Source organism: Mauremys reevesii, linkage group 7 (assembly GCF_016161935.1).
Source record: "Mauremys reevesii isolate NIE-2019 linkage group 7, ASM1616193v1, whole genome shotgun sequence".
Classification (NCBI taxonomy): Eukaryota; Metazoa; Chordata; order Testudines; family Geoemydidae; genus Mauremys; species Mauremys reevesii.
This window is the reverse complement of record NC_052629.1, coordinates 8,614,005-8,637,659: the sequence shown is the minus strand read 5'-3', so window position 1 is coordinate 8,637,659 and position 23,655 is coordinate 8,614,005. Positions and strand designations below refer to the sequence as shown.

General features: G+C 40.4%; 1 protein-coding gene across 10 annotated transcripts in view; it reads right to left on the bottom strand.

Moving 5' to 3' along the window:
• The window catches only part of ADD3 (adducin 3), a 169,135-nt gene that overhangs the window by 82,579 nt on the left and 62,901 nt on the right, over positions 1-23,655 (bottom strand). For 8 of the 10 annotated variants that reach the window (XM_039547929.1, XM_039547931.1, XM_039547933.1 and 5 more), the window contains one exon: positions 17,027-17,072. The exons of the other annotated variants lie outside the window; for them this stretch is intronic. The gene's annotated coding sequence lies outside the window, so the exon portion shown is untranslated. The remainder of the gene's footprint in view (positions 1-17,026; positions 17,073-23,655) is intronic. 10 annotated transcript variants of the gene reach the window in all.

The following is a 23,655-nucleotide window of genomic DNA, read 5'->3' as shown; positions in this document are numbered from 1 at the left end:
GTGACTTCTGCAGCTCAGGCAGCCCCTGCGCTCCCCTTCCCCAGTTACAGCAGGAGTTTGGGTGGGAAAGGGGTTGGGGCTCTGGGCGGCGCTTACCTCAGGGGGGCTCCCCAGAAGTGGTGACATGTCTCTCCCTCAGCTCCTAGCAGATGGCTCCACCCGCAACCACCACCCCCGCAGCTCCCATTGGCTGCGGTTCCTGGCCAATGGGGGCTGTGGACTTGGTGCTCAGGGCATAGGCAGCGTGCAGACCCATCTGGCCACACCTCTGCCTGGGGGGAGCCACGAGGAGCCAGGTAGGGACCCTGCCAGCCCCACCAACCCCCATGCCCCCAGCACCAGCTGGGATCTCGGGCTGTGCGCCACTGCCCACCCCCAGAGCACCTGCAGCACTCCCCAAGCCATCCCCACCCAGAGCACCCGTGGGACCTCCGGGCTGTGCCCCCACCCAAGATTTAGTCAGGGGTATATAGTACAAGTCGTGGACTTGTCATGGGCCATTAATTTTTGTTTACTGCCCGTGACAAGTCCCTGACTTTTACTAAAAATACCCATGACTAAAACGTAGCCTTAATCATAGTTAGGTCTTTTTGGTTCTAGCTCCAGGATTCATGGAAAATACTCCATCAGCCCCCATATTGAATATGAATACATAAATTACAGAATGCCTTGTGCAGTCAATGAATTGTTTAGAAAGTATGCCAATCTATAATATCCATCTACAAATATCTCTTTGCTTCAAAGTAGCAAATTCTGTAGTTACAATAAGTAAGAGAAAGGGCTAAGTTGTATTGTATATAGTATTGTATATAGTAAGAGAAAGGGCTAAGTTGATGCAGAGTGTAACTCCACTGAAGCCTAGTGGATGATTTTGGTCAAACATGTCTTTTGCCAATGAAAAACCTGACAGCTTAAAACAGTCCTTTTCTATATAGTCTTTCCTCACTGTTATAAATTTCTTTGTATGCTATTGGTATATCCTGCTTTATATACATTAATGAAATACAATTTCCAGCTACTTAGTAAGATAATTAACTTTAAAAATAAACTCCTAGCAAATAGCCTTATTGATCTTTTGAAGAAAGATACTATGTAAATAAAGTACATGGGATTGGATATAGGGCTAGCTCTTGCTTTCATCAGCTGTTTTCTTCATTGCTGAAATCTTGTATTTCACAAACACATATCTTATCTTCTTTCATTCCATAATTATAATCTCTCAAGTAGAGGAAAACAAATTACAACAGCCTATTCCAAATGTTTTAACCTAGACACAGTCTTGAAGTAGCATGTTGAATTTATTAGGAAGACGCTTTGCAAAGACCCGATAAACTATGAGCACATTGGATAAAGTTAGGCTCAGTTTATAGTGGGAAGAGAAAGACTCATGCTTTATTCATTTTATTTGGAATACTGTAGGTCTTAAACTGCTGCTGAACATTTGTCTTGCAGCCTCACTAAGAGAGCCCAAAAGAAGTCACACTCCAGATGCAACATGTCATCATGGGTGAAGCGCCTAGAAAGTTCAAACTTGGCCAAAAGGTTAATTATGTGTGTCTACGTACTAACCACGTCACACTCTTCACTAATACTGACCAAGTATGATATGGTGAATTACTAGCTAAAATCTCCTGCATCAAAGCTGTAGCAATACTGAAGGAGCCTTCACCCATGTCAGCTCGGAGCTTATGGAAGAATTGATCCTGGGTGGGGCTGGGGAAGATAAATACACCCAAATAGAGTAACAATTCATTTCAGGCAACTATTTCTTATAGTCTCTTTTAATTATGGTCATTCCATCTTAATTAAATACAAAATTGTTTATGGACCACAGCCTGGCTAATTAGTGAATAACTACATTCAACAGTAAGTATATCCTCTAAAGATTAAGAGAATAAACCTGAAATGTCAGATACACCTTGTCATATGAATTTTAGAATATAATTTTAAAAAAGACAGACACCCAGCTAACTACAGGACATTATAATGCATAGTCTCAGTGAATATATGACAGCACAATGGCACACTAACTGCTCCAAAGTATGATTATGATCTTGCATATCTGTGTGATAAACCTCCCCACGTAGTAAATGATTAGAGCTGTTGTGCCCAGGCAACCATTATCGTCTACAGAAGGAAGTCTCAAACATTTTCATAGGATGGACTACATTTTGGAGAGATTGTCTAGAAGACTTCTTTTTACTTTCTAAAACTATTTTTCTGCCATAAGCAACTTAACACCCAGCCTCCAGTAACTACTTCAACCACTTATATAGAAAATACAGCATCATGTAACCAGCAAGCTGTCTACTAACAAGTGTTTTGTGGACCACATTTGGGGAACTGCTGATCTACAGCGTTAAACAATCCCCTTTTAGAAGAAATATCTTTTTAAAAAAATCCAAAAGACTGATGGTCTTCAGAGCAATCATCAGCTACCTGCCAAATATGGTGCACTCCTGAAGTCTCTAAATACACACTTTAATGACAGTTTGTATTTGCTTCTAAATATCAACTTTGCATTACATGGCTTCTAGGGCACATAGACACATTATGGTACAGAAAGCAAATACTACTTATCCAATTTGACCCTCAGTTACAAGTAATCAAGTCAAATGGAAACTCTGCGCACATGGAAAGATGACACTGGGAGGGGAACAAAAATAGAACCTTTGTAGTTTGTTTTAAAGCCTATGAAAGAATAGTTCAGTTTCTGTTCACATTATAAACCCCCAAAACATATTCAAAGAACTATAATCAAATAATACTAAGGGGCTGAAAAAAAGAACTAGAGAACTCAGGGTTAAGCATGCAATTACAATTGCCTCAGTGAGAGCAGATATTGTAACTGATCTTTTCCCACATCAGGGGACCTGAGAACAGGTCAGATTGTTCAGCATCTTAACTACAATACTGGCTGTGGACAAAACAACAAAAGAGGAGAAACCACTTCAGCGCTTATTCTGAATTTCTATTATTTCTATCAGTTTAAGACAAATGCAATATTATTTTAACAGTTGTTTTACATGGATTTAAGAAGAAATTATCAAAGAGACCCCAATATAGGACATAATTTTAAACCATTAAAAGCTACTGGAAAATATACTCTGGGTTTTAAGCGTTAATCCACAACTCTGTTGCAGAGAATTTTTAAACCATCACCATGAATTTATAGCCTCCATTTATGTACAGCCTTATAGAGCTCTTCTCCTGCAGAGTCAGCAAGACTAAAAGTTAAAAGACAGTGATGAACTATAAAATTTGCATATGTATCATACACAACTTTCTCAGAGTTTCTCAACTTTCTCAAAGTGTTTGCAGCTGCTGTTTTCATCTACAGAACAGTGATATGAAACACTTAACACTTTAAAAATTGTGCAAGAATCAAGTTCAATGAGACACAAAGCCTTAAATGCAAAAACATTTACAACCAAGTATTTGAAAATCAGTTCCATCTACTTAGCCAAACCTGGAGGGATTCAGGGATTCATGCTCCCTCTGAAAGAACCAATAGTGTCATTAACCTCCCTGCTTTAATGTAGTGAGGTCATTAGTAGCTGCAGGAAAAACAGAAATTGTTTGGAATGGTAAAAGGCCTTTAAATTCCTTTAAATTTATTTATTTTTTGTAATTGTAATTTTGTAATTTTAAAGCTTGTACATATGTAAATGGATTTGGGACCACAAACGATCTATTTTATTTATTTTGTAAACTTCTATAACCATAGCAGTGAGGTACTTGTTTACAGAGTCAAAGAAAACATTAAATTCAATAAAACGAGGACAACAAAACACTAAAATGTTACAAACAAATTTGTCTTGCACTGCACCCTGAAGACTGTTAGACCTTAGGTCCAGTAAGCCAAAGGGAAAAACGGTTACTCATCTCGAAGAACAACAGTTACAGAAAGGTGTGTTGCTCATATCTATTCCAGTTAGGTGTGTACGCATGCCGCGTGCACGGAAGTCGGAAACTTCTCCCTAGCAGTTACCCGTCAGGCCGGCTGGGGAGCCCCCTGGAGTGGAGCCGATATGGTGATCTATATAAGATCCTGCCGGCCCGACCCCCCTTCAGTTCCTTCTTGCCGGCTACTCCGACAGGTGGGGGGGGAATGGAATAGATATGAGCAACACATCTTGAAGAACAGTTACAGAAAGGTAAGTAATCATTTTTTCTTCGAGTGATTGCTCATATGAATTCCAGTTAGGTGACTCCCAAGCCTTACCGTGGAAGTGGGGTCAGAGTCAAGGAACCACAGATTGGAGGATCGCTCTGCCAAAGGCCGCATCGTCCTGAGAGTGCTGAATGATGGCACAGTGGGATGTAAAGGTGTGAACGGAGGCCCACGTGGCGGCTCTGCAGATTTCCTGGAGCGGAATGTGCACCAGAAAAGCAGCTGACGATGCCTGAGCCCTCGTGGAGTGAGCCATGACAGCAAGCAGAGGGACATTTACCAAGCTGTAGCATGCACGAATAAATCCCGTGACCTGGTGATCCATGAAGGTATTTGCTGAGAGGAAACTGGAGTGCCTTTCATTCGCTCCGCGATGGCAACAAATAACTGGGTTGTTTTACGGAAGAGCTTTGTTTGGTCTATATAGAAAGTGAGTGCCCTTCTAACATCCAGGGAATGGAGATGCTGTTCCCGAAGGTCAGCATGCGGTTTGGGGTAGAAAACCGGCAGGAAGATATCCTGGCTTACATGGAAGCAGGACATCACTTTTGGCAGAAAGGCTGGGTGAGGCCTTGGTTGAATCTTATCCTTATGAAAAATGGAATAGGGTGGATCACAGGTGAGAGCCCGTAGTTCAGACTGTTATACTCATACAAAGCACACGGGATCTTTTCAGGAGAAGGCAAATACACAGCATTTATTGAGAATACAACAGTTAGCATATGCTTTTTAGTGTCTCACACACACACACACACCAGTGATGTTTATAGTTACCAGTCTGTTGTAGCTCGAGTCAATCTAATGGCCAGTTAGATTGAGCACAAGTGTGGAGCTGGGCTCTTGTCGGTCGATCCGATGCTCCAAGGCTTTACAGGACTGAACCCAGAGTTCCATAACAAAACACCCCAGCTTTATAGTTGTAAATTCCCATTTGAGTCCATGCATTTTGCAATGTCATCCTGTAATCATTAGTCCTTAAGTGGCGTTATCATTTGATGGTTATTGTCGGGCTTTCCATCGTTATCTCCTATTTGTTGTCTTGCCTTCGGGGGTGCCTGCCTCACCTCTGAGGTCGTCAATGCTGAGAACGTGTTTAGCATTGGATACAATGGATGTTTTCTGATTGTCTTCTGGTCTTTCCAAGTTTCCTACTTCTTCTTGACCATTTGGATATTTGTGATGGCTTGCACACTTTCCTGATGCATGCATTCCTCATTCACACAAAATCTCTTACAGAAACCTTCAAAGGTATACAGACAGTAGTATTGTATATTTAGCAGAATACATTGTAAATCAAGCCTTGCTAAATCTTATAACTAGAACAATTCACGCTGGGGCTTCAGGCCCTCAACATTCCTCTAATCTCCTTAACAGAGATACAATACAAGATCCTGTCTCTTACTTACTAAAACTTTAAAACAAAACAAAAATGTGCATTTAACTAGATTTGTAATACATACAGGAAACCATAGTAGACATTATAACTTATCCTAAAACAAAACGGTGACCATAATCAGTCATAAGGATTGTTCTGGTCTGTCATTCCTTTCTGCTATTCAAAAAGGGTGGCTGACAGGATGAAATCAAATCATACATTAATTCTTATGGGACATTATAAAATCCTGCTCCTACAACATGTGTCCCTCAAGTTCCAAGTCTGAAGAGGAAAGTTAGAATTTCTTAGGAAACAGAGGGGCTGTTCCTGTATGTGAGGGTTTTGATGGGGAGCCATCCTCGGGTAAGTATATAGTATAGAACAAGGAGATCTGAAGGCCAATGAGGTAATCACTACTCTCAGCGTTGAAGCCAACTGCACTGACAACACTGAAGACTTCAGTGGTGCTGATCACACTGGCAGAGCTGACAGTGCCTGATGAGTCGGGTATGGGGAAAACACTGGCAGTGCCAGAAGTATCTGCACCAAGGGTATTGGGTGCATCAACTGTACTGAAAACACCAGTGTCAACTGTACTGACAACATCAAGGGTGTTGATGGTGCCGAAGACCTTGTACCAGTCAATATTGGAGCTGGATGCAGCAGTAATGGAGAACCTGGTAAATGGAGACACGAGATCCCTTGCAGACAAGACAACTCAAGGGGATGAAGGTACCGAGATATACAAGTGCTGTACTATCAGTGCATGCAGCTCCAGTGGAGCTAGTAGTGCTGACAATGCCAAGATGATCTGGATTGGCTGTACAGATGAAGAAGGGCCTGGTAAAGATAAAGGCACCAGACTCATCAGCTTCGGAGGAGCCAGAGTTAACAGTGCTGCCTCTGACACAGCCAGTACATGTTTGTGTTTACAATGCTTCGAACTGGTAGCAGAGGAATTACTGGAAGGCTGGCTTGGTGAAAACAGAGATTTTGAATGTTTATCAGCATTGGAAAGCTTTAGGGTGTTTTAAGAAGGTCAACTGTGAGGAGGAAGAGCAAAGTTTTTCTCCTGGCTTGCACTTCGAGTTGTAGGCAGCTGAAGGGGCATTTTTTGTTGGTTTGAAATCAGTCATCTTCTGTCACCTCACATTCAGGATCCAGTTCTGATGCGGGATACAAGGTTTCCTTTATTAGGCGAACTTTTAGGTGGCAGGCCCTCTGCTTTTTTGTTCTGGTAGGAAAGGATGGACAAATATACAATTTGTACCTCACATGTTCTTCCCCTAGGTAGTTTAAATAGCTGTTTTGCCTGTCCATGACAACAACCACCCTGAACATAGCACACTGCTTGAAACCTGGTTTGTTTGTTTTTTGTTTGTTTTTAAATAGTAAATCCCTAGATATCTACACAGAATACTAAACTAATTAACTAAAACATTAAAAACGATCTAAAGTAGATACAAAGTTTTTCAGAACACATTGGCTAACTGAAGCAAATAGCTATGGGAAGCTCTGACTCTCACCCCGGGTAGTGAGAAGGAAGAGAGGGAGGTGGTAGAGATGCCCATTTTATGACACTGGCTCAATGCACTAGGAGAGCAGAGGCACACGTGCCACCTGGTAGTACTGCCGGCAGAAGTCTCCTAGTCAATTGTACTTGGCACTCATACACCTGAAGTGGAATGTATTCCTGCACAATCACTCGTAGGAGAACTTGGGAATAGACTTGATTAAGCACTCAATAGCCAGCAATTTGTGTAGCTGCACCAGCGTTCACGCTGAAGTATAAACAAGGGCAAGCTGAAGCTTACACCAATTGAGCCAATCAGAGTTTATTTCAAATACAGTGCAACTGAGCTGATCAACACAACCCCTGCACATTCTTTTCTATATTGAGTGTCAGCACTGATGCAGCAACAACGATTGCCGGCCACTAATTGTGGAAATGAGGCGATTCTGGAATGTAGACAAGGCATACGTGATTATACTCACATTTACTCAAGTGTTTCTGAAATACGTAATAGGTTAGTGTCTTTTTTCCTTTAAAAAAAAGTTACGGCAGCCTTAAGATCATACGCTGCAACAACACCAGATCCTCCATATCACCCCACACGATTGATATATTATTCTAATCCAAAAAGTGAATAAATACACCACTGGAATACTGAAACAAAGCTAGAGAAAGTCTGTAAACCAATGCTACAGAAAACCAAGAACTGAGAGGCATCCAGCGGTAAGTGACTTAATCTACTGAACAATGCTTACAAAAATGACATCATTTTAGGCTCACAGGCCAAGATATTTAACTAAAACAAATATTTAAGCTAATTCCACTTTTAGTAAAGTTAAACACAAACTTTTCTCCACACACAGCTATTGGCCAGCAGTAAAAACACAAATCCTCATTTTATGAAAATTGCATAACTGTTACTGATAAATCTGTTTTGACAAAAGGAAACAAAAAGCTGTATGTTTGTAAAACTTCCTTTCTAAATATCAACATTTGCTAAGGAGGTCATCACTAGTAGCGACATGTCAATAGGTATGGAGGAAAAAAAGCCTAAGAATACAGACTAACAGCCTATTTAATGGAAAGCTTTAATTAAGGCTTATGACAATACCTTGGAAAAAAGTCATTTTTAAACAATTATTTTTCATTCACCACATTCTGTCAATTATAAGACTGAATAAACCAGACTGAGTTATAGGTTGAAAAAACAATCCCCAGTCCAATATCATAGCACTGTGCTATTGCACATTAAGTTGCAGTTTCGTTTCTACTGATACAGATTTGTTTTGTAAGTACTGTAATCAAACATAAAATAATTGCTTCCCAGACAGTAAAACCACTAAGCAATTTTTAAATCAAAATATAGTGTGGTGGTAATACACTTGGGTCCATTTTTCACCCAATTTAGATAATTATCATAATTTTAGTTAAAACACAATACATATTTAAAATGCAAATACTTTCTCCAAAGGGCAAAATTAAGCAATCAGCCATGTTAACAAGTTAACATGTTCCAGCCTAGAGCTCCGAATCAGCATTTTCTACATACATTGCACTGTTATTTAGAAATGGTTGGAAACAATGTTCAGTATGTAAATAAGGAACTGCTGCAACTAAGTTATCCTTTATCCTTTGCTTCTTAAGAGTTTCTCTTCATGGTTTCATAATTACATGAATAAGAGAACACACATCTGTGTTACTAACCTTGAACAAACCACTAGTATTTACCTGAAAAAGCATTAACAATTTTCTGTTTGGTGAAAATCCAGAACTTTTCCCCACTATAACAAGCACAGCTCACATCTGCATAATTCCATCTTGAAATAACAGCCTAGTTTTTCTGACCCACAAGTCAATGAGAAGCTTTACATTAATGTCATCCTCCTCCTTTTGCCTAGCATGAAACTGCTTTATCTCATAGACCAGGAATCTGACAGTGAACGTGATATGGAAGTTTATCTGCTGCCAGAAAACTGCTTCCACGATAGGGTTTTAGAAAGAGGAGGGGGAAAAACACTCTTCAACACTCTCCAGATGCTAGCAAGAAGAGTAATATCAACGTTTGATTAATTTAAAACCATGAGACGTGCCTCCAAAAAGGTAAGGGAGAAAAGTCAGAACACCCTTACAGTTTAGTGAAACAGCACTGACAGACACAAATTCATCTTCTATATTATAATACCTACAACCACAAAGAGAACATACTGGAAACGAATGGGGATGTATAAATCTGACAGTTCTTTGCCTAAAAGGCAGCCTGCCTTTGGAGAAGCCCTCCCTCACTTCCAAGAATTTAAAGGAAGGCACCCCATTCCTCTATCACTCTTTTGGTTCAGTAAGTCCCAACATGAAGCAGCTCATAGAAGATTCCAGAACAACACATTCGGACCATTTCATTTTAGCAATCTCCTCCTCCTCTCCCGTTCCTGCTTTCTCACAGGGGATACATCTTGTTTTTGAACAGAGGCTTTGGCTATAATGAGGAACAAGTGGACACTGGCCATACTAAAAATGGAATACCCTGTTGAGTTCTCAAACCTGGACCTGTTGTTCCCAGAACCTTTTGATCTGACATTCCTTGAAGGAAGGACAATTGCTAGAAGAGTCTCACTCTCTCGTAGTAGGAATTTGGAATCAGTGTGGGAATCGAACTGGTGGGTTCTTTAAAAGGTGACCCATCCTGCCTCTAAAGTGGCTCCTTCAATTAGTAATAAAAATATTAAAGAGTGTCTCCTCTGAAGCTTTTCTAATGTGTTGTCTAATTAAAGGCTTCCTCCTTTCTACATAAAATTGGGGTATTGAGGATGCAAAATATACATTTTCCAATTTTTCACATTCCTAATAGAATAAAATCAGTTTACACATTAGTCAGTATTGTATTTTTAAAAAGGGGGCATTTCTTATTTTTTGCACATAATGGAGAAATGTTGAAATGCATTTTTAACAAAGCCTACACTGCTTTTGTTTCTATGGTGTATGTGAATGTCATTCTTGCACAATATGAGCTCCAATCCTTTGACATAGTTTGCTATAGTAAATAGTACAGTTCAACACATTAGCACAATCAGCACAGAAAACTGGGTGGGTGGATGAGAGATATAAAATCATTTCCATGCACACCACAGGATACGTCTGTGATCATTCTAGCAAATATGGGCTAAGTTACAGAATAATTTCTTCAGCTGAACAGGAAACTAATCTAATAAGTGAAAATATTGGTCTCTCCTTTTCCATAGAAGATCTCACCACAAAAACAGTTTGTCCTTACAGCATTGTAACAATTCCATCTTTTCAAACTACAAAGAAGAAATTGTACGAACACAGGATGTAACTATGGTGAGAAAAGAATTATTATCTGTAATGGCATTTCAGAGTAACAACCCAGAATGGAAGATTTATACTCTATCCTCTTGACCGAAAGGTAGCAGTACAAAAAGGGTTTTTTCTTTCTCTGAATCCATCTTCCTGCTCACCACCTAAGTTCCTAAGATGAGTCTTTTATTACATCAACATATTTTAAAAAATTCCTCCTTTCTTTTAAAGGGCCAATTCATTATCAGACTAAGTCACACAGTCTCCCACACTGCCAGTTTTACTGGTGGAAGACTCCCAAATAACCAGTGTAGACAACATGCGAAATTTCTGCAACATTACTTAGATCTGTAAACTCTCGTGCGATATCTATGTTAAAGAGCAATTTGTATCAGAATTTTTTTTTTATTTATTTTTTTAAGTCTGCGCCTGTTTGCTTCAACAATCACATGTCCCTCAAGAGGTCAATTGGAAATTGAAGTGCCCATACGGTCAGAGCTTTGGGATAGGGTATGCTGAAACGAGTGGGGATTCTGGGGAAGTAGACACTAGTTAGTTAGTCGAACCATGGAGTCTCAGCTCTCATAAGAGGGTGTTTGAAAGAAAATCTGCCCCCTGAGACTACATAAAAACCCAAAACCAGAGGCAGTGCCTGGACTCTGCACAGTTGTAAAGCACAGGGTCCAGTGTGTTGGGATCCAAACAGAGCGGCCTGGTATGTGTCCAAAAGGAGGAGCTCCACTGAAGCTATGACAGCCATCTTTGCAAGGAGGGCATGTCCACTGTCTCATGCCGATACCACCGCAACTACTTTTCTGTTATGATCTTCAGGGTGGAGAAAAATACTAATGGCAGGGTACAACCAAAAAAACCTCAGAAACTCATGAGTACATCATTCTATTAGCACATACAGAAAGTATTCAGCCTACAGGAACTTTCTGGTATTGGTGAACTGTGAAAATACTTATGCAATTGTTCTTGCCAACTCCATTTTCATCTTTTCCTTCACAAGAGAGTCATGCAGCAATTTTAAATCTATAATTGGGAGCATTTATTAAGCTCCAAGGTGTGCTTGATTATATACAAGGTACATTATGAGACTCACCACTCTAAAAGTTTAATCTAATAAAAGTAATCACTGATATAACTGGGATAATAAACTAGAGTAGACTCCTGAGACTTTTGGACAAAGGGCCCACTGACACTACTTCAAAGGTAGTTTAAGGCTGTTGAATTCTCCTTTCTATGGACTGTAGAAAAAAAAATCCAGGAAAGAAAGCGTGTAGGAAAGAGATTGCAGTTTGTGGGATGTGAATAGTCAGACATTGAATTCTAATGAATTGGGTTGAGAAACTATGGACAATACTCTGTTTAGTCCCAATTCTTGACAATTCCTTCTGAAATCATGTAATAAATCTGGACAACACAGGCCCAAATGATCTTCCATGTTATCACTCTGCTATGCAATTTGCCCACTGCCTGTTCCAAAAACAGAACAGAACAAAAGATTGACGCAATCTGCTCTCCCACCACATTTGAAATTAGAGGAGATATTCTGGACTGGGTTTATTGAATGAACTGGAGAAATCCCCTAACCGTTTTTGGGATATGTGCATTGCCAGCTTTGCCTCTTAAGTGAACTCTGCTCTTACATTTTATGGTACAGGACCACCTTCAGAGACCCTCAGTGGGTTTAGTTTCCAGACTCGCTTTTATTAAGTCTCCTCAGATGCTGAAACATCATTTCCTTTTTGTGAGGCACTGAATGAATATCCTGAAAAGTCTATGAGCCAGTAGCATTAAAGAAAATAATTAGAAAAAAAGTTAAACAAAATGAGATGGCACAAATATGCATATAGTTTTTAGGCTCCCTAACCTATCATACCAGAAAAAAGAAAGAAAAATACAGTGTTCACTTTTCACCCTCAGGCTATCAGAGACCTTGTCTACCCTGTATCACTACAGCATGTCAAAGGTTTCCCTCTAGTATCAAGTGATCTGCTATATGTCTACCTCTGACTATCCCAATCAACAAGGTATTCCCTACCCTTTCTCCTCTAATATCAAGTTTAAACACCTTGTATGAACCTACTAGTTGTGGCATTGCAGACAGTATTCTCTTTGGGAATACTGATGTTTGCCCATCTAATTTGTTTTAGAAGGTAGATTAATCTTTACCCTGTTCCATTACAATACCTGCAGAACAGTTCTCATTTCATTTACCATTGTATAGAACACAGTTTCCCTACATTAATAAGTTGGGTGCCTATCTCCTGTAAATTTTAAGAGCTCTTTTCAAACTTGCTTGAATATCAAATATTATAGCCTATCTTTGCTCATATTGTAATGGCCACCTCTCCTCCCAGAAGAGGGTTACTATTAGTTTTTCCCCTTAAATTGTTAGAAGATATTCTTATCCGCTTTTCATTTACAGTCCCAAAGATACAATACATTGAAAATATAAAGAATAAATGGTTATCAGCAATTCTAAGCAATGTAAAGTATGTAGTCTCTCACAGGCATTCCACAATGTAGCTTTGTGAAATTTCCCAAAAGAAACAGCCTCTACACTACAGAAAAGAGAAACTGACTTAAATTTTCTAACCATGTCCATGAACCAGGAAGAAAGCCATAGTGAACTCCTTCACTTGATTACGGATACTATCTCTACAGCAGACAGAAAAGAATAACTAATGTTGAGCTATATTATGCAAAAAACAATTGATCAATCACACAGGAGAAACACTAACCCTACATTTTCTCCTTTTCAAACTTTTCAGCTGGACTGTGTTTTTTTTAAATGGCTGGAAAAGGGAAAAGCTTGTTGTTTGGAGCCAGACACATGTTACTTATCAATGCTTCAATTGCAGGGCAAGTAGGAAAGGCCATGTCTGGTCTTCCTCTGCAATATGGGAAATCTCTTTTAAAGTCTTTTTGAGAGACGAGCATGGGAGGCAGAAGTGTCAGGAAAAGAATCTGACAGGGTTTTGCACTGTTAGGGACGGTCTCCTGGGGTAAAAAGCCTCTGGAGCAATACCTTTCCTCCATATTAGGCAAGGAGACAGAAATCTCTCCTTCATCTGAATTTTTCCATTGCTGGTGAGGTTGAGGTTCACTTGTATCTTTCTTTTCAGTGATGTAATAATTCCTTTATATGATCTCCTGCCAGCTTCTTATCATACCGGGAGGCTGTGCAAGAGGTAATTTCCAGAGTGAATTGAAGGGAGTGCTGGGAATCAGAGGCCCTTAAATTCTAAGGAAAAGGACTTGCATTTCTGACAACCTCAGGCATCTCAGAAGGTTCGAATTTATCAAGAAAAGTGGAAGAGACAGCAGGAATTACTTCAAAACAGAGTCTATATACTTCTATTGCTTCCAGAAGTGGGAAAGCATATTATTGATAGTGGGCTTAACGCTTTCCCCAGCTCTGGGGAAGATTTTCTCCTCTGACTTCTTAAGTCTGCACAAGTGACTTACAAGGGAATCTTTGTGTAACCTCTAGCCTCGGTGAAGACACTCACCAAGAGATCAGGAGTCTGGGCATAGTCCGTACATATAAGCCCCATAAGATTGTCTGCCTTTTCATGTGGATTTCCTGTACATTGGAGAAACTGTTCCAGAGAGACACACCTTTTGATGGGGGGGGGGGGGGGGAAAGCAAAAGGCAGGAACAAAGTATTAATACTGTTACTCTCCACACTATAGCAAGAACTGAGATCTAAGAGGTGGAAAGCAGGAAAATGGGGAAATTAGATGTCAAATCATGTTTTAGCAATGGTATAGAAGCTTGTTAATTAAGGAGACTCTAAACTCAAGATTACTAAATAATGAAGAGAAATAGTGAGGATTGGGAGTTCCCTACCACCCCATCCCATCCAAACGTATGAAAAAAACAACAACTTTGGTTTGATGTCACTTTAGCAGGCAAGAAACATACATCCTAAAACATAGCTAATCCAAATATCCAACTCACTTCAGATATACCAGTTGTACTGAGTTGAAGGCTGGTCACCAAAGTAAATCCCATGGAAACCAATTACTCATGCTAGACAAAATTATTTATATGTAAATAAGGTTCTTTTACATACATACATGAAGCTGATGTTGTATGATCTGCATCAACAATCTGTATAGCTGAAATCTAGATACTTATCCAAAAACTATTACATACAGCATGAAGCTCAACAATAATGCCTCTCTTATCATTACTAAGTCACAATTTCAGGTATTCTTAGTGAAGGAGATTTTTTTGTTTGTTTTTTTTAAGAAGAGCTTTCATCACTATTGGTACTTTTAATGAAATCAAATAGTCATCCATCATCCAAAAACATTTTTTAATAATTAAAATTCTGAGTTTTACAATCTCTCCATGAACAGGCATGGTACTCCTATTGGAGACAAAGCTTAGGAAGGACAGGTAAGTCATTGCATACAGATTTGCATTCTATGCACAGAAGCATATGATAAGCTGCCCAGAGGAGCTCACGTTCTAAATTAAACATAACATAGCAAGCGATGGCAGGAAAGAGTTGGAATATTGAGAACAAAGACATGTAGCAAACCAAAAGCGGGCTGTTCAAGGCACAGGTGACCGAGTAACAAAGCAAGAGTAGCGAGCTAAGAGTACAGCTGTAGATAGGCCCTACAGCAAGATATATTCTAAAGTAGCTGGTTTACCAGCACATTAAGCATCGGGACATAAGACAGATAATGAAGTGTTTTGGCTTATTTCATCTAGGGCAGTGATATCCAACTTTTTTACACCCAAGATCACTTTTTGAATCTAAGGGCAACCCAGGATCTACGCTGCCCCTTCTCCAAAGCCCTGCCCCACTCACGCCATCCTCCCACCCACCCCCCAATCTCTCAGTCACTCGCTCTCCCTCACTCACTAGGCTGGGGCAGGGGGATGGGGTTCGGCAGGGGGTGTGGGCTCTGGGCTGGGGTCGAGGGGTTCATAGTGTGGGAGGTGGTGAGGGGTGCAAGCTCTAGGAGGGAGTTGGGGTACAAGAGGGGGCTCTGGGCTGGGGCAGCGGGAGTGGGTACAGGGTGCTGCTCTGCAAGGGGATTCAGGGCGGGGTTGGGGTGCAGGAGGGGGTACAGGGTGCTGGCTCTGGAAAGGGATTCAGGGCTGGGGCAGCAGGTTGGGATGCAGGAGGGGGTACGGGGTGCTGGCTCTGGAAAGGGATTCAGGGCTGGGGCAGCAGGTTGGGATGCAGGAGGGGGTACGGGGTGCTGGCTCTGGAAAGGAATTCAGGGCTGGGGCAGCAGGTTGGGATGCAGGAGGGGGTACAGGGTGCTGGCTCTGCAAGGGGATTCAGGGCTGGGGGTTGGGGTGCAGGAGGGGGTACGGGGTGCTGGCTCTGGAAAGGGATTCAGGGCTGAAAGTTCAGGAGGGGTATAGAGTACTGGCTCTGGGAGAGGGCTCAGGGATGGGGGTTGGGGTGTGGCCTCCCACCAGGCAGCACCTACCTCCAGCGGCTCCTGGTTAGCTGTGGGCGCAGTGAGGCTAAGGCAGGCTTCCTGCCTACCCCAGCCCCACACCACTCCTGGAAGGGGCCAACGCGTCCCAGCAGCCCCTGGGGGCCGGGGGAGCGACACATGGCCCCTCTCTACAAGCACCCTCCCCGTAGTTCTCCCAGCCAATGGGAGCTGTGGGGACAGTGCTTGAAGGCAGGAACAGTGTGCAGAGGGAGACCTCTCCCCCACCCGCACTGGCCGCTTTCGAGAGTGGCATGGGGCTGGGGTAGGCAGGGAGTCTGCCTTAGTGGCAGCCACACTGTGCCACTGGAAATTGTGATCTACTGGGAGATCCTCTAGGGTCAACAAGTCAATCACAATTGACCGGTTGGTGACCACTGATCTAGGGCATCTAAAATTAGAAGCACCTTCAGTGGAAACAAGGTTTTAGGGAAAGGAAGAGTCACTATCCACTACACTGCTAGAGTATTTGCTGCCTACCAGCCTGAAAATGAAAACCCATGACATACCATCTCCCTAGGGCAGCTTTCCAGGAGGCAGCAAATAAATCAGGCTGTGAGGGGATGAAGGTATAAATGGCAACAGCCACCCTGTATCTAAAACACAGGCAACTGCTCAGATTCCGCTGCCTAAAGACTCTCTTGGAAAAGAACTCAAGATGAATACAATAGATAGCAGAATTTAACACATACTAAAGCTGACTATAGTAATTATTTCAATTTAGCAAAGTGAGACATCATGGTCAAAACACTTGCTAAGCGTTCTGACACTTAAGCTCTGTGACTTATGTTATCCTATTTTTATAAATGGGTAATACTTTCCTATTAAGTGTGGTGTTGTGAGGTTTAATTATTGTTTATATAGCACTGTGAGATCCTCAAATATAAAAAGGTGCCATAAGAGTATTATATGATGTGTTTAGATCATCTAGTCCATCCCCAGACAATGCAAGATTGCTTCCTACCATAGTATTTTATTATATAACAAGAGAATATGAGTGAGTTCGATAGGCAGAGGCGTAAAATGTATCACATTGTCACTTTAAAGCAATTTTAATAATTTTTCAGGTGTTTAAAATAAATCTCCATAATTTTTAGCCAATACTGTCAAGACCATCATATTAAACTGCCTCCAAGAACACATTGCTATAGAATTTAAAACATTTAATTACCTGGGATGTTTTTCACAATTCTCCTTGCTCTATTAATGTAGTTAACCTGTAAAGTGAAACAAAAGGATCATTGTCTCCTGTGAGGGTTTCTGTATTGTTGGAACTGTGTTGTGTCACCTTTCAGCATACTGTATACTTACTTCTAAATATGTATCTAAAAACAGCAAGACTATCAAAAGGTTTCTTGAACTCTTCAAAATATTTATGTAAAAGCTCACTAGGAAATTTGAGATGTATGTAGATTTAGAATGAATGAATGAATGAATGAATGAATGAATGAATGAATTATACATACAACCCTGCATGGATACAAAATCCATATCCACATCCAATCCGCAATCTGTAAACATGGTCCGTGGATATCCTCATCCGCAGATACAGATACTCGCAGATTTGTAAGGCTCTAATTATACCGCATCAGTCATGGAAAAGGGGAGCCCTTAAAATGGGGGAAAGTTGATAAGTATCTAGTCAGGAACGTGTTAGTACATGAATCCTGCCATTCTGCCAAATTCTCACAATTCTGAATCCAAAATTCAATAAAAATATTAGATACTTAAAAGTGTCACCGCCATTTTAAGTAAATCTGATCCATACTCTTCTTTCAGCACAACAAAAAAAGTAGCCCTGCTGCCTCTGAGATGTAGCTGAGTGAGCAGACCATAATCTGGGTGGGACACAAGAGAAGGAGGAACATCTCTTTGAAGTGTGCCCACTTCGTAAGTACTGTACTAGTGTCAAAGTTCATAAAGAAACTTCTGCCTCTTTTCAACCCAGCCCTTCAAGGCAGCCTAGATGCTATTAAGTTCCCCTTTGCCTCCAATTAACCTTTTCATGTGAAAGTGAAATGCCTAAATAAAATGTATGAAAAAAAGTACCCCAAAAAATCCCTGTGTTTGTTCTCTCTGGCATGAACTATTTTCCACAGTAAAAATCTCTTCTTCTGTACGCAACACATCGGGGGCAAAAAACCAAAGAGTATTTCTACCATTTTCCCAACAAATCAAAACCATTCTTCACATTCTGAAGTCATGCCATATATAACAGATTACAGTGGGGGTGGGGAAGGGGAGAGGAGAGAAGGGGAAGGAAAAGAAAAACAAACCAAAAACCCCACAAAACAGCAAGAGCACATCTATAGGATTCAAACTTAGCAATATAAAAGAGTTTACCATTATGAAACCAGTATGCTCTGTTTGTACAGAGCAATCCAGGTATATACATTTCTCATTAACCATGGAATTTTTATTCATAAGGCTGACACAACCTATTCCAGCCATGACCAGTTTTTCCTTCATACTGTTTCACAAATTGGCTAGAGTACTCCCAGAATATTATTTTTATCTCTACAATGGTATGCTACACACATTTCTTGCATCACTGTTTTTCAACTGTATTAGACAGCCCTAACCCCACCATTACTACTTCTTGGTCAGTCCAATGTTCTCTAATAATTTTAGTTGTATTAAGAGTTGGTCTTCCAGGAAAGCAAAATTTAAGTACATATATAAAAAAACCCTATGTACACAGAGTCAGGTAAAGCTTACTATTAACATGTTATTCCAAGAGCATAACAATATTTTTTTTAAAAAAGGACATGTGATTAAATAATTATGAAATTCAATTATTACGTGCGTAATCAAATAGGTTTTCCACAATTATTCAGCTGGATAAAACCAATTCCTTGCCTTCATACTTAATGACACAGCAAGATTCTGAATAAATAAATGTGACTTTTTTTTGTAACGTTTATATATTGGGACCGACAGCATATCTCATAGCAAGTCATTTTAAAACTTCATCTATTCTCTTTCTACTTGTAAGACTGACAAGTGAGAAATGTAATGCTAAAAAGAGCAGTCTATATTATAGGAAATTGTATAAAAACTATCAGGTCACCGTCTAGCCTAAGAGTGAGTATAATTCACTCTTCTCTGATCACTTCACATTGCCAAAGACACAACAGAGTGCTACTTCAATGTATAGTTACTCACCTGCTTCTAAATTCAGACCTCATTTACAGTGGGGGGACTTCACAAATTGTTGGCCAGCCATTGGTATGGCTGCATCAGGGCAAACCCCCAAAGCAGACAGGAAAAGCCACTATAAGATGCAGTTTCTACTGATACAGCTAACTGTGGCTTCAATGTTTGTTCAATAAATATCTGTTTTGTATTTGGAATGAGGCAGAATGATGTATTCCTCTTGCCAGGATAATGAAGTACTCTCACTGGTCCATTAGTAACTGAGGATATAAAATACCTTACTAGTGATACACTTTTAAAAATATTTTTAAAATCAGGCCTGGATAAATTGTACCCAAGAGTCCTAAAAGAGTTAGAAGAGGAGATCTCTGGCCTATTGATGTTAAATTTTAATAAGTTTTAGAATACTAAGGAAATTCCAGAAGACTGGAAGAGTCCTAATGTGGCACTCTTCATAAAAGGGCAATCAGCATGATCTAAGTAATTATAGGCCAGTTAGCCTAGCATCAATCATGGACAAAATAATAGGAAAACTGATATGATATTCAACTAATAAAGAATATAATTAATGCCAGTCAACGTGGTTTTACAGAAAATAGGTCTCGTCAAATAAGCCTGATTTCATTCTTTGATGAGATTATAAATTTGGTGGAAACAGTAATTGAGCAGATGTAGAAGACTTAAGACTTTGGTAAGGTATTTGATTTAGGACTACACAACATTCATATTTAAAAATTAGTATTACACTAGCTCATAAGACATGTTAAAACATAAGAACTGGCTAACTGACAGATCTCAAAAAGTAGTAGTCAATAGGGAACCATCAGCATCAGCAAGTGTGGGTGTTTCTATTGGGATTCCACAGAGATTGGTACTAGGCTCAGTGCTATTCAACATTTTAATCAATGATCTGGAAGTAAATATAAAAATCACTGCTGGTAAAATTTGCACAAGACACAAAGATTGACATAGTTGTAAATAATTATGAAGACAGGACAGTCACCTAGAAATCAGGTTCACTTAGTAAGGGGGGTCCATTCCAACAAAATGTGTTTTAATATAGTCAAATGAAAAATTACACATCAAACTAAGAATGCAGGAACTTCCTGCAGCATCGGGAAATTGTATCTTGGAGAACAGTGACTCTGAAAAGAAGTTAAGGATCACAGCAGACAAGAATGAGAGCTCTCAGTGCAATACTGTGGCAAAAAAAGGCTAATATGATCCTTGGATACATAAACAAGGGTAAGAGTAGGGAGATTTGGAAAAGGATTTTGAAAAACTGGTGAGGGTGCAGGAAAGAGCCATAAAAATGATTCAAGATCTGAAGAAATTGTGAGATAAGACCTAAGTTTAAGCAAATATCTTTAAATATTTTCATTTTCTCTTAAGCAAGCCACTGACTTTTGGCAGACTTATGATATTTTCCTCCACATTCACTGGATCACCAGTGGACTTAACGCCTAAACTTGAATGCACGTTTAAATGTCAGTTGATTTGTGAAAGACACCATCCACATCAAAGTTGGGCAAGAAATGTCAGACTTTCATTCAAAACTCATACAGACAATTCTAATAGGAGTAGATTTAAGAATTCATTATTGAAAATTAGCACTGTGTGGAAATGAAAAATAAGCCTGTAAATGAAATTTTTTATGAAGTACTTCACTCAATGGCAAGAAAGGATTTGTTGGTCAAAGAGCCTGTTCCTCCTGATGAATAATATTTATGCAACAGAGGTTGCTATTCTAGTGACCTCTCCCATAAAAACTGGGCAAAGCAACACTGCCTAGTTCTCTAGAGTTTCATCTGGCAACCATGATGAGTCGTCATGATGCCAGATATTCAGGGGCACAAGGAAATATCTCACAGAGAAACATTTGGGGGGAGGGGAGAAATCCTACAGCCACTGGCATTTAATGGCTGATCAGTATAAAGAGACACATTACCTCTGGTTTGATTCCTGACATTGGGTTACAAAATCAAACATAAAACCTGTAGACATTACAGAATTCTGAGTTTCAAAGTAATGAGCTAAAAACTAATTTCTTCTTTTTTTACAAACAAAAACATCAAAGGATTGTGCAATTGAGAAGAACCCTTGAGGAAACAATTGGAAATTTTTACAACGTGGTATTTCCTTATACCACTGACCACAGAAATGCAAACAACTACACCAAGGAAATATTTCTTCATTGGAAACAACTGACAACAACCCAACAAGGTTCCATCCTCTTCCATTCCTAGCCCCTTCACAGACAGAATGGAAAACGAGGGGCCGGATGCGCTGCATCCAAGGGTGCTAAAGGCCATTATCTTTGAAAACTCATGGCGAAAGGGGGAGGTCCCGGATGACTGGAAAAAGGCTAATGTAGTGCTCATCTTTAAAAAAAGAGAAGGAGGATCCAGGGAACTACAGGCCAGTCAGCCTCACCTCAGTCCTGGAAAAATCATGGTGCAGGTCCTCAAGGAATCAATTCTGAAGCACTCAGAGGAGAGGAAAGTGATCAGGAACAGTCAGCATGGATTCACCAAGGGCAAGTCATGCCTAACTAACGTAATTGCCTTCTATGAGGAGATAACTAGCTCTGTGGATGAAGGGAAAGCAGTGGATGTGTTATTCCTTGACTTTAGCAAAGCTTTTGACACGGTCTCCCACAGTATTCTTGCCAGCAAGTTAAAGTAGTATGGGCTGGATAATTGGACTATAAGGTGGATAGAAAGCTGGCTAGATCGTCGGGCTCAACGGGTAGTGATCAATGGTTCCATGTCTAGTTGGCAGCTGGTTTCAAGTGGAGTGCCCCAAGGGTTGGTCCTGGGGCCAGTTTTGTTCAATATCTTCATTAATGATCTGGAGGATGGCGTGGACTGCATCCTCAGCAAGTTTGCAGAGGACACTAAACTAGGAGGAGTGGTAGATATGCTGGAGGGTAGGGATAGGATACAGAGGAACCTAGACAAACTAGAGGACTGGGCCAAAAGGAACCTGATGAGGTTCAACAAGGACAAGTGCAGAGTCCTGCACTTAGGACAGAAGAATCCCATTCACTGTTACAGACTAGGGACCGAATGGCTAGGCAGCAGTTCTGCAGCAAAGGACATAGGGGTTACAGTGGACGAGAAGTTGGATATGAGTCAACAGTGTGCCCTTGTTGCCAAGAAGGCTAAAGGCATTTTGGGCTGTATACGTAGGGGCATTGCCAGCAGATTGAGGGATGTGATCATTCCCCTCTATTCGACATTGGTGAGGCCTCATCTGGAGTACTGTGTCTAGTTTTAGGCCCCACACTACAAGAAGGATGTGGAAAAATTGGAAAGAGTCCAGCAGAGGGCAACAAAAATGATTAGGGGGCTGGAGCACATGACTTATGAGGAGAGGCTGAGGGAACTAGGATTGTTTAGTCTGCAGAAGAGAAGAATGAAGGGGGATTTGATAGCTGCTTTCAACTACCTGAAAGGAGGTTCCAAAGAGGATGGATCTAGACTGTTCTCAGTGGTACCCGATGATAGAACAAGGAGTAATGGTCTCAAGTTGCAGTGGGGGAGGTTTAGGTTGGATACTAGGAAAAACTTTTTCCACTCAGAGTGGTGAAGCACTGGAATGGGTTACCTAGGGAGGTGGTGGAATCTCTGTCCTTAGAGGTTTTTAAGGTCAGGCTTGACAAAGCCCTAGCTGGGATGATTTAGTTGGGAATTGGTCCTGCTTTGAGCAGGGGGTTGGACTAGATGACCTCCTGAGGTCCCTTCCAACCCTGATATTCTATGAAATTCTGTAATAGAATCACTGAATGAAAAATAGATTGTTACTGAAATAAGTATAAAAAGTGGCACCCACCATTAATACAGTCTCACTTGCATTATTTTTAATATTAATTTTATTTATTTAGGCTCTCCTAAATTTTTTTGTTTGCAGCAAATTTTGTGGACATTTTGTCAACATTATAGAAGCCATCAGGAGGAAGTTGAAGATTTTGGCAACTTGGTAGGGGCAGATGGGGCTTTTGGCCCCCCAAGAGGTAAATGAGATTTATGATATAGGTGAGATGATGTTTTTCTCCTTTCCTTCTAGTAAGTGGGTGAGAGGGTTTTTTTTTTTTTGGGGGGGGGGGGGGGAGACTTGATTTCCTCGTTTTCCATTCCAGCAGAATGCAACAGTAGCTAGCTGCTCCACCACTCTCATACAAATATCTCCAATGCATCCTACAATGGATAAGATCATTATCTTGATGTTTGACAGTGATTGACAGCAAAAGAGTAGTATTGTTGCTACTGAACTTGTCATTAGGTCTCAGAATTCAAAGAGCTATACTCTCAGGCTATCTGCAAACTCACCACATTAGCAAACACTACCTCCTGGGCACAAAGAACATCACACATGTATATAGTTTTTGAGGGCTGGGTGATAGCTGAATGTTTGTTCTTTGTTTAATGACTGGAAGATAGCTAATGTAACGCCAATATTTAAAAAGGGTGAACCTGACGATTACAGACGGTAAGTCTAACATCAGTACTGGGCAAATTAGTTGAAACAATAATAAAGAATAAAATTGTCAGACACATAGAAGAACAAATTGTTGGGCAGAAGTCAACATGGTTTCTGTAAAGGGAAATCATGTCTTACTAATCTATTAGAGTTCTTTGAAGG